Below are 12581 nucleotides of genomic sequence, written 5' to 3' on the forward strand. Positions count from 1 at the left end.
TAGGAAATTTTGACAATAGGTTGGCCCGATCCTTCCGACAAAGCGAAATACAGTCTAATGTGTACCCACCTTAAGGCAGAAATTTAACAAGCTGACTTGTTGGAAAAGTGCCACTGAAAGTCACCGAGCTCTTCAGTATGACCCATTCTACATTCAGACACTGGAGACTGCATAGCTGTTTACTTGCATCTGTTATCAATGGGTGTGGCTGAAATGGCCATGCACACCAATTTGGAAGGGGGTCCACATACTTTTGGCCATGTAGTGTATGCTGCTACTGTACTTGGACAGTTTAATTACCCTTCTTTATGGCCTCTTCTGTGAAGTTACTGTGATTATTAAAATAGAGCAAGGCAGGAACTCCTCTTAGTTTGATTCCACACAGAGTTCTGTAACCAAACTGTGTTTACAACAAAATACTGTAGCATTTACAAGAAATACTCTTAGCTTTTCTTATTTTAGAGGTCACTGTCTTGGTTCAACTAATTACAATCAGAAGTGATTTCCGGACAATCAATTTCTCAAGAACACGAACAAATTATGACTGTTTGAATTGCAATCAGGAGGCAGCAAGAATCTGACCTCTGCCTTCTTGAGCACCCTTCAGACATGAGAGTACCGTAATTACCTATATATTCCAGTAGTATGCAAGGCTGTGCTAAAATCCCCTCGCCCCCCAGTCACCTACACAAAGTGGAAGCAGCTAGCTTTTGGGCTGATCGAACATTCCTGAGAATACAGCCTGAGCACTAATAACTGGTGACACCACTGGGGTACACAGTACTAATGAGAATGTCACTAGCGCCAAGTTACATCCATGGCCTGCAATCTCAGGTATTATATCAGCACTCGGTCAACTCCCCTATGTGCAGGTGACTGTGGGTTTCATAACCAACATCTGTATAATGAAGCATGAGTGTCTGCTCACACTTCATTATAAACAGCCAGCTTGTATTAGTTTATGGTGTGCTTTAGGGTGTGGCGCACTGCCACTTTCCCGAATATAAAAACATGCTCTTCCCTTTTCGAGAGAAAAAGATCGATGGGGCATATGGGGTGGCCTAATTGCATTTACGGAGATCTAAGTGGCATTGAGGGGACATTTGGGGAGGTGTAAGGGGCATTGAGCGTGTATACGAGGGGTTGAATGGGAAAGAATTATGGATTAAATAGAATACTACACCCTACAATCCCTAACAAAATCTGTAGCCACACGCCATGTCCAAAATTGTGCCATTCAACATTAAAATTTGCCCTCCTCAGTGGTCAGCACTGAAACATCCTAGGGTGAACACCAATTCTGGGTACACACTTGGCCAACGGATCGGCCAACCTGGCAAGTATGCAGCTGTGCAAACACAATTGCCAATCGGCCAACCGATATGTCTGGCCACAGAAAGCAGTGTTGATGTCATTTTAACGGATTCCAGTGGCCAACATGAGTCGGTCAGTCGCGTGGGCCCACGGGCAAATGTAAACAATATTTTGCATCTGCCATTCTGCACGGCCGATGCAATACATCTATGAACGACGTTGTTCACAGATATATCAGGTGTATGAACGATATATCGTTCAGTGGGTAGCCAGAATAAGGGGCTGATTCTGAGTTGGGAGCCAAGCAAAAAAATACAAGTTACTTTGCACCTGGACAAACCATATTGCGATGCAAGGGGTGAAAATACATACATCTATTATTTTTGCATGCAGAGTAAATACTGGCTGCTTTTCCAATGCTGGACAACTTTACTTTCACACTGTAATACAGATTTGAGTTTCGACACACCCCTCTCATAGCTAAATCTCTCTGCACATTTCATCTCCCCCACCTGCAGTGCAGCATGGTTCTGCCAAGGTGCAGTTACTTGCTTCTTTTAACTTTGCGCTCACCACAGAATTCGCATCTAAAGTCTGGTACACACTAGACGATATGTCGTCCGATCCAGTGGTTCGGTCAACATATCATTCACATTGAGCAGTGTGTACCCGCTATGTTGCTGACAATGCGAAGTCCCACACGTCATCAGCAACATCGCCCGCCGGACCTGCATGCAGGTCCGTCAGGCGATATGATCAGCGGGGGCCATGCTGCTGAATGTTACGCCATCACTCCCGGCATGAGCAAGTGTGTACGCATTTGCTGGTGCCGGCACCCGCCACACGACACATCGGCTGCGTACACATCGTTAAGCGAGTACCCAGCATAAGTTTACCCTAATATGTATATGTGTTTTGCCTGACTGCTGTGCATCATAGAACGTTGCTCAACTAATGTGATACAAGTGGGAGGAGACAGTTTAATGGCAACATATTACACAAGTGCCTTTCTCAGAGAATAAATATCCCAACTTAAGGTGCGAATCCACTACACAAGAGTGGATCGACTGTACGATTACAACTTTGTAATCAATCATCATCATAATGTGCCCACACTGATATGACGTTCAGTGCATGCTCCCTCCCTCATCCCTGAAAATGCCCAACCTGACAATCTCGTCAGGTTGGCCTGCATGTTCAGGCGATGACAAATGCAGACAACGACCAGCGGGAGGGCTCATCATTGGTCGTTGCCAGCATAATTACTGCACAATTAATGAGCGATTGAAGGATAACGATGTCATAATTGTTCAATCGCTCATTTTTCTCATGTACTGGATACGCGCCTTAATTGGGAGCGAGTGCAGTTCGGATAATTGGACAGGTTTTAAGCTCTGCAAGTATTTTTACGACATCATATAGTTTTTATGGGCTACTATGCCATTGAATACATAATTTGACCAAATAAGGAAACAAAACACTGATTTGTACAATACAAACAAAACATTTATTGCACGGCTTAAAAAATACATACATACAATTTGGTTCCCGTAGATCATGCTTGTATAAATCGGCATTCTGCTGTAATACTGCTGAAGACAACTAAAATAAAACCACCGCTCCTTTCAGCCATAAGTAGTAAAGCAGCAACAGACATACTTATTGAACAGCTTCATCCACCATAGCTCAGAAATTTTGATTTACTGATACTTTTCTTTATAACATATACTATATATTCGCTAAGATTAGAGCAGAATTTGTCCCGGACAAGAGCAAATATAGTCAAACTGAACCCAACTAGCATTATTTTGACCTGGAAGCTGCCTTTTCCATGCAATATAGAAACAGGTGATGACCATGTACAAGACTCCAGAGCTCTCTGCTTCATCCAAGTGTGTTTAATAAGACCATTTAACTTTACTGGTTACTGCGCACAAGCTCTACTAATCATACACAAAATCCACCACTTTCCCTGCAAGGCAGGATGAAAAATCTCTAGGAGCAGGTCGTTCCAACCTGTCCTAACACATAGTGCCATCTAATGCGATTCTTGTAGTCAGTGGAGAATTGAATTCCCAGTGATGTGCCACCGAGCATCACCACAAAGCCAGGTTGCACACAGCCAGTATTGTAGCATGTATATTGGGTGCAGACATATGTAATGTGATGTTCTGGAACGTCACCTCACGTTGACGTCTGAGAATTGAATCTTCCCCCCCCCCGAACAGAGGAATTTAAAAAAATGCTAAGCGATACACAGTGGACGTGTTAAGAATGCTCTCTCAGCATAGTATTGGCAAGTCAAATTGGGTGCGAGTCAACTCAGCGAGGTAAAAAGTGCCTGGTAGTTGGTCCCAGAGATGTTCAACTCACCTTGCAATTTAGTCCGACTATTACAACTTAAGTCGGAGAATGCCGGTTCTCGCGACTCAACCTGGGTGAACTGCCACTTAGTCGCCAGAACCGGCATTCTCCGACTTACGTGCTATCTGCGAGGCTGTTAGCGCTTGGTAAAGCTGGAAAACAGCCTCACGGACGGCACTATAGTCCAATTTGTCCTCGCACCCTCAGGAGGGTGTGAGTAGAAACCCTTTACTCGCCCTAAAAGCGCACTGAATTGAATAGCTTCGGTAGCACCCTCCCGGCGCGTTCACGTGCTGAATTGATTCAGCCCCATAGAAAATTAATTACATACATTAGACAAATCATTGAGATGAGTGCTTCGGTTTTGGCTCTGATCTTCCAACGAGGCAAAATGTTGAGATTGTCCGCGAAAGATGACGTTTCGCCTCGTTCCGAATTCCAAACTTGGCAGGAAGATCCAAGTAAAAACCTAACTGTTCATTTTTACTTAAAAAAAAAAAAGCACCCAAATGTGGGTACAACAGGTCAACAGCAAAAACAGGTCACCATCATCTACAGTAGATGAGGACAATTACAAAATTATCTGAATTTCCCGACACGCACAATCACATTTCTGAGCCAGAGGCTGCACAGCATGTACAAACCTATTCTGGTGGGAATACGAACAAGAATGGGGTTATCTCATTTTACAAAACGTAAAATAGAAGTATCGACATGTTCAAGGACAAGGTGTGGGTGTCATTATGCTTTTATTTCTACAAAATACCTAGAGGAGGGAGAACCACACCCACCACCCTATACTATGCATGCACTGAATTCAAAGTCCTCTGAAGGAATGGTTATGAGATATGTGCAGATTAGAATCGTGTTTCTAGTAAGAGAAGGAGAATGGCCAGATACTCTGCGTGTTGGGTGTTTTATAAAAGGGATTGGCACGCATGTGAATTTATTGCAGGCTGAATTTTATTTAGGGCTATATAAAAAGATCTTCACTGAGAGCAATAAATTTCACAGTCTCTGCATTATTTATACCAATGTGACTCTTCATGAATGGATAACATTGTGCGGATCGAGCACAACTAACTTTGTGGGCGATGGTTTAGACTCAGATGTTTTGAAAGTAAATTAAATTATTTAAAATGACAAAACATCTAAAGCACAGACTAAGTGTCACTAATAGCTGTTTTTACAGCTATACTCTTTAAAGCAAGCTCTGTTAGATGGATTTGCAGCAGTCTTCGGCCTTATTTTGCACTAATAAGCCCAACGGTGACAAGGGCCAATACATCATTTCATGTCTGTCAAATTGTCTCCATGGAAATGCTCTCATTTTATGAACTGCAATTTTGTACACAATTTTTCCAAGGACGCTCATGCTGCAGAAAGCATTTCTTCTATATGATACTGTATGACAAGCTAAAAATATGTTTGTAGTCAGTATTTTTTTTTTTCCCCCAAGAACGAATGCGTCTAACACTTTCTAAGAAAGAAAATAAATGGTAACTAAATGTCCACCTTTTTAGTAATATGGGGGGTATCAAATTAGCTGCAAAAAGTGTTCACCGGTGAAAACTTCTCTCCAAAAAGGGCTATCGGGCTATTCTTTTAGACACGGTTTTCACATATGCGAAAAGTGGTATAGGAATTATTGCAAATTTCTTTTCACCAACTCTGAGCAGGTGATCAATTGTACAAAACCCCTATTTTTTGCTAAAAATCTCAGGACTTTGTTCAGAAGCACTGGGACACCCTCATTAATGACTAATTAGTCAAATATATATATATATTTTTTAATTAGCTTAATTTGGGCAATAATGACATGTCATTTTTGGGGTGAAAACTTAAGGGGGGCATCCACTACACGATTTCAGCAGGTGATTGAACGATAACGACGTCGTTATCGTTCAATCGTTTAAAAATAGTTTATAAATTGTGCATGGTTTGGTCGTTAACGATCAACGATACGCGCTCCCGCTGGTCGTTTCATCGTCTCGTCAGGCGACTGAACATGCAGGTCAATTTCACTTGATCTATTGCAAATCGTTCAGACTGAAAGACAAAATTTCAAGGGAATAAAATCAAGGGAAAATCGTTTAGAGATTGGACAGGGAGTAGATCGTCTAGTGGATGCCCCACTTTAAAGTGTTGGAAATGGGTTAAAAGTAGTGGGACAGGTATTGCAGGCAACTGGTTGAATTTTATTTTTTTAAATTAAAATGCCCTATAATGACACAAAAATATACTTACACCTATTTTAATGTACCCCTTATTTATCTACAGCATTTATTTTGGCCACTAAATATTGTATCCTATCATTTTTTCACAGTTATAGAAAAATACATATAACAGCCATTGGACACAATTTAATAACCCCAAACCCTTGGGTTATGTCCACTAATACATTTCTATACCATTACCGTACTTTTACTTTTTTGAGGGTACAGGTTGATTCCCCATTTTCAACAGTATTTATCGCCTGTCATCCATGCAAGAATTATCATGCGAATTGGTTATCTCCGGTTTTGCAATTGGATAGCACGATAAAAGGAGCACGCTTACATGAGTTAAAAAGCAAATTTGGGCGATAGGTGCGAAAAGTTTTCTCCGGAGAAAACTTATCGTTATAGTGGCTAATTGTATACCCCGTATGTATCAATCCCCCCATCCAGAGCTGCAGACATTTGTTGTCAGCGCTGCGGCATTCCTAACTCAGGTATGCTGCTGGAGGTGGGGTTACATAGTGGTTCTCCACTCGTTTCCATACTAACATAATGTGAGTGGCGTATAATATAGCTTAACAAAAATGTTTTCTATTCTTGCACACATATACTCAATCTCTGAGAGACTTCAAATAGCCAAGTAAAATAAACCTCTGGAAGTGTGTTTACAGGAGGAATCTTTCTACTGCTCACACACACACACATCAACTTACGCCACCAATCACGGCTGTCAGGTGAATGTGCTGATACAACTTGTTCTGCACTATGGAACATTCTTTTCATAATATTAATATAAACAAAATAAAGGGACATTGTGTCCTAATAGATAGGATTCAAAATGGCCTATATAAAACTTACATTCACTAGCAATAACTAAAAAAAAAAATAAAAAAAAAAAGTAAAAAAATTCTTGAGCAAGTGAATAGTAAATAGCAGTTTATTGTGACATAGCCCTCTATAAAGCGTACTTGACGGGGGATCAATAAGGAGCGAGTTGGCTCGTCTCACAAGCAGCTATATGCCGCACTTATGGTACCTCCGTTCTTGCCAAGTTCTACATACAAAATCTGAGTCCAGGGCGAGATCAGACCAGAAGAGGACGAGTTGCAACGGTGTGGAAATGTCAGCATCACCAAGCAACGACCCTCACGGCTAATTGAATCGACCACATTAGACGGCTGTTAAGTCCAGCTAAAGCCACTTAAGTCGGAGAAAACGCCCAGCTTTAGTCGCTCTAACCAGGAGGGTGCGAGAAGAAATGCTTTAGTTTGGCTAAAAGCGCGGCGAATCGAATAGCTCCGGGAACTCCTTCCCAGGGATATTCAGCATAACGCTGAATAGAATCACCCCCATAGTGTCACTTATGTTGAATGCACTATATTGTAAAAAAAAAAAAAAAAAGTTTATATTTCTAATGTATGTCACTATTGGAGTTACACAAATTTATAGTAATCCTAAGGCACCGCTTCTAATACATTTCTTCACCCCATTCCCTTTATGTTGGTTGGGAAGACATAGGCAAAACTGGCTGATAACCGTACAGCAACTAATACCTTAAACTCTAGAACTACAGAACCAATAATACACTGACCAATAAGCATACACAAGATCACCAGATAGTAGTCACTTAGCCAGATTACAGTACATTGTGCAAATTGTTCCTTAATCCTCCTACAAACTGCTCAGAGATCCAGTCTTTCAGTGATCGATCCCTGTCTGGATAAATGGTGGTGTGCCTTTTAGGCTAGATCACCATACAGTATGTACTCAAAATGTTTTTGAAAAATCATGCAAACCAATAGGCTTTTTAAATATTCTATTCACACATTGATGCTGTTCTCGAATGCATACCAAGCATGTATTTTTAATTCCCCATTTTTATTTTAATCTTCTTGCCATGGAGTCTGATGGAGGTCCTTCCTATATACAGTACTTCACTGGATAATTAACAGTTCCTAATGATACTTAACACAGCCATTCCCAACTCCTTTCCTAGCAGAGATCTACCCGGTTGTTGGCATTCTGAGCAGGACTTCGGATATATACACATTGAAGCTTGCCATGCATTTAACGAATGGAAAGACAAAAGGCACAAACGATTGTGTTTAAGTATGCGCTTAATATACATTTACAAGTGTTTTATCAGCTGTTGTTCAACACATGCCTCTAACAAAACAGGACATTATCTTGTATAAAGCTAGATATGTTTCACAATTCGCAGCGATTACAGCTGTCACGTGAATGTAACCTGCCAACTGCAAAGATGCAGGTCAGGCACACCGAGAACTAAAAAGCAGCGTAACCATAGTAAACCCAAGTAAAAATACAAATACGTATAGTCTCATTTGCTGCAAAAGGGAGTAAGGGATGGAAAGAGGTTTCAATTCCAGAATATGTTTGTATATTTTAATATATATCTATATCTTTATACACATGCATAAATACATAAATCCATAAACACATACATGATATAGGAAATGCAATATACAGGTCTTAAATTGAATGTCATGTTTAAGCCACAAAGAGCTCGATTCAATTCAGCGTGATGCTTAATAGCCCAAGGATGAACCGCTCAGAGCTATTCAATTCAGCGCGCTGTACGGTCCGACTGAAGAACTTCTTCTTGCACCATCCTCGGGGTGCGAGGAGAAATCCGACAAAAGTGTCGTCCGTGAGGCTGTTTTCCTGCTTAGTGCGGCGCTAACAGTCCTACAGCCGGCACTTACGTGGGAGAATACCAGCATTCGCCGACTTACCCGGCAACTGTCAGAACAACCAGCGTGCTGAACGGAATAACTCCAGGAGCTCCCTCCCGGGGTTATACAGCGTTGCGCTGAATTGAATCGGGCCCAAAAAGTGCAGCCAATGTTTCAGCCAGCAGCACTTACACACACTGGGCCTGATTCAGACCCGGTCGCAAGCGCTGAGCGCTCGCAACCGGGTAGATGGTAGCCCAGAGCGCATGCGCATAACGGAGCCGGCTCCGTCGTGCGCATGCGCGAGACCCGGATAGCGACGGACAATCCGTTGCTCCGGGTCTCGCACCAAAGAGGGCGTGCTGTCGATGTTGAGTGACAGCACGCCCCCCCTTTGGTTGGCGGGTCGGGGGGTGGCTGCCCAGACGGAGGCGTTCCTATGAGAAGACCTACCGTTTGGGGGCGGCCCCACTGACACCACAAGTGATGTCGGTGGGAGAGCTTTCGGCTCTGTTTGAGCCGAAAGCTCTCTGGGGCTTGCTGCCACGAGACCCTACCACAAGGGTCTCATCGCAAGCCCGATGGTCTCAACCATCGCGACCATCATCCTGGCCGCTCGCTGTAGCTGGTCACCCGCTCCATAAAAATAAAAAAAAATAAAAAAAGACGCTCTGACAGAGCGAGCGCTCTGTCAGAGCGTCCGGCTCTGAATCAGGGCCACTGTTTTAAACTTGTGTGGAATAAACCTAATTTTTTAATAAAGACCTCATATTAATATAAATTCTCTATCAACTTGAAATTTATTGTGATAAAACTCTTGATAATGCTATTGTGGAGATATTTTTGTTAGTACCCAAGCCTAACAGGCTTTAAAGCTATCTTAACTTTTTAGAATGTAAGCTCTTACAAGCAGGGCGATCTAACCTCTTGTGCTTCTCCCCATTTTACTTTCATCTACTTCTTACTCCCCACTAGGGCACCTAACACTTGGGTGCTTATCTGGGTGTTATGGTTGCTAATGTAGCAATGTATATTATCCATGTCCTTGTCCTGTATTGTATTGTAAGTCACAGGTCACCTATTAGTTTATGTACTCTGTAAGGCGCTGTGGAACACTTGTGGCGCCATATGAATAAATGATAATACATTTTTGGAGTGAGGTCTGTAAAGCTGGGGACAAACTGGGCCTGATTCAGAGACGAACAGTAATGCAAATGCAACTGCATACTCTCACGGATCGCAGTTTGCTAAAATATGCTAATGCCTTCCAACGCACAGCCAAGCATAGGAACGCCCACTGCTGCCTTCTCATATCTGTACGACGCCGTGCAACAGTGTAAACTTTGGTTCCATTGACGCACAGCAGACAGCCATGCTTCATATGCGGTTAGTCTGACCAGCCGCAGACTCACCAGCTTTCGACACACAGTGAGCTATCGTGCTGCTAAAGAGATCGCAATGCCTAATTTATGCACGCCATCGATGTTTAAACAGTCAGACACGCCTGCGTTTTTCTAATGTCCCCCAAACGCTGACTACCTGTCTCTTACTTTGCAAATGGTTCTTCTGTACAAACGTCGTCGCAAAACAATCACTGCACATGCACAGTGTGGCGTTCACGCAGGCGTATTAGCAAACAATTGCTTGATTTGTATAAAAATCGCCATTGCGTCCATCTTTGAATCAGGCCCACTACACAATCTATCATTGCATATATCATTTAAGCGTGGATCAGAACGATATATGCCCAGTCGTTCATTTAATCGTCCCATCTGCTGTGCTGCACATCTGATGGGACGATTACATGACTGACACAGTGCTGTTACATGTAGCATACAACGATACACTGCGCCATTGTACGGCTGTTCGTGCAGTGCATATGGAGACGCGATGTATCGAAACATCGCATTGCCTGGGTTTATCTGTGCAAAGCTGCCAAACCCATCTAAAGTACTGCTTTGGGCACCCAAAATGATGGCTATGGGGTCTATTTACTAAGCAGTGTTAGGAGAAGTGAAAAGTGATAAGGTGCCAGCCAATCAGCTCCCAACTGTCATTTTTCAAACACAGCCTGTGAGATGGCAGCTAGGAGCTGATTGGCTGGCACCGTATCACTTTTCACTTCTCCTAACACTGCTTAGTAAATAGACCCCTTAGTGCTCATATCCGCTCACTCCCTGGGGAGGCCGCGAGCAGAATCGTGTGCAGCCGCGGCTATTAGAGCCCTAACGTATCGACAATTGAATTGCTCCATCGGGCTCCAAAAAGAAATTGCCACCTTTAGAACATTTGAATTGCCCCCTAACGAGGCTGAAATCTTCACCAGCAAACCTCAGCATCTCCATCATTCTCCAAGCGCTCCACTTTAAAATGTCAGCATTTAAAAGTCGTATTTATTTGTGCAGCGTCCACAAAATGAAAAAGATGAAGATATTTTTTACCCACCAGGACGTAGCATTATTATTATTTTTTTTTATAAGAACCCGGGCACACATTTAGATTGTATCATCAAGTGCTCTCACAGTAACCTCCAGCTATTACAGTGCCCAGTAAGCAAATTAGCTAAGAACATGCAAGCGAGACTAGCGCACGTTCCGGCAATACACAGGTTTCTTAAGGACTCATTAAGAGGACACTTAACACTTTGAACGACAAAATAAGTAATGAGTACAGGAAGAGTGACACACTAGATCCAAAGTACTATTGACCAAAATCCACATGAGACATTACAACGACACAGATCTCTATATAACCAGAGGATGGATGGATGGATGGATGGATGGATGGATGGATGGATGTCCGGACTATGTTGGTGCTATATAAATGTTAATAAAGAGATATAGATTATAAACATATGAGAAACTGAAACTCAAGGGGACATGTAAACATCCAAAAAAGTTTTAAAGTTTCCTTATGAAGCATTTGGGTTGATAATGGGTCCTTCTTGAACCCTCAAATATGCACATGTAGCAGCAGGATTTCTGACGTACGGTGACATACGCAAAAGCTGCTACACCCTCTGCTACGCACAACCCAAAGCAACACCCTGTCTTATTATGTAATGTATGTTTACTGAAGCAAACAGCAATTACCAGTTGCAAGCCAGTAAGGGCATCACCCTGTCTAAAGCTGGGTACACACTATAAAATATATCATCCAATATATTGTTCCGACGTGGATAGGAACGATATGTTGTACTCATCGTATAGTGTGTACGCCTAATTCGTCGTTCCCAGACGTCAGTCATTGCATCCCCCAATCTGTCGTGTTGCATGGCAGATGGGACGACGCGTTGAACGATGTGGTGCCCATTGTGTAGTGTGCATGCATGGATAGGGTACTTACCTGCCCTGTCAGGATCTTCTCCCTTCGGGCTGCCAGGGTTGGAATATGTACCAGCCGCAGGGACTTCATACCCATTCCCCAGTTATCAACAAGGCGCAATCCCTTTATGTTATGTCATCCTTTCAATATTTAACAAACAGCGGTAATCTACAATCACCACTGTTTGTCACTATCGTTTCCACCATCTTTAGATGGCGAGAGCGATATGGTCCCCGTTGCTGGCAATGGGGACCCAGCAGCAGCCTTTCCAGCTTCAGTGAAGACTTGCAGGCACTGTCAGGCCCCCGCCAGGTGAAAGTGTCATGCACATGACACAAACACACTGCTGGCAGTAATAGGCGGCCAGCAAGAGAGCTTAAGAAGTCTTTGAGGAGGGGGATCATCGCTGGACCTCGCTGAAGAATGTAAGCAATGTTGAATACCAGTGGCATATCCATTAGTATCACTGCTATACTATACTAAATACGCAGCTGGTATTAAGGTACGTTCTTCAATGGGGCCCTATGTCGTGTGTTCTGGGACAACCGCTGTATTGTTTGTCATGTCCTGTAGTGTGTACCCAACTTTAGTACAGACAGACCAATGCCACGCACAGGGCAAGCGCCATCAACCGGTATATGGGGCAGCATCACACTTCTTGCAA

The 12581-nt window shown here is 42.9% G+C and overlaps 1 protein-coding gene across 4 annotated transcripts in view; it reads right to left on the reverse strand.

The window, feature by feature from the left end:
• Positions 1-12581, reverse strand: part of USP31 (ubiquitin specific peptidase 31) — a 61067-nt gene that overhangs the window by 47652 nt on the left and 834 nt on the right. The window lies entirely within an intron of this gene.

The sequence above is a fragment of the Taudactylus pleione genome, unplaced genomic scaffold (assembly GCF_031769625.1).
Source record: "Taudactylus pleione unplaced genomic scaffold, aTauple2 ptg000032l, whole genome shotgun sequence".
NCBI lineage: Eukaryota > Metazoa > Chordata > Amphibia > Anura > Myobatrachidae > Taudactylus > Taudactylus pleione.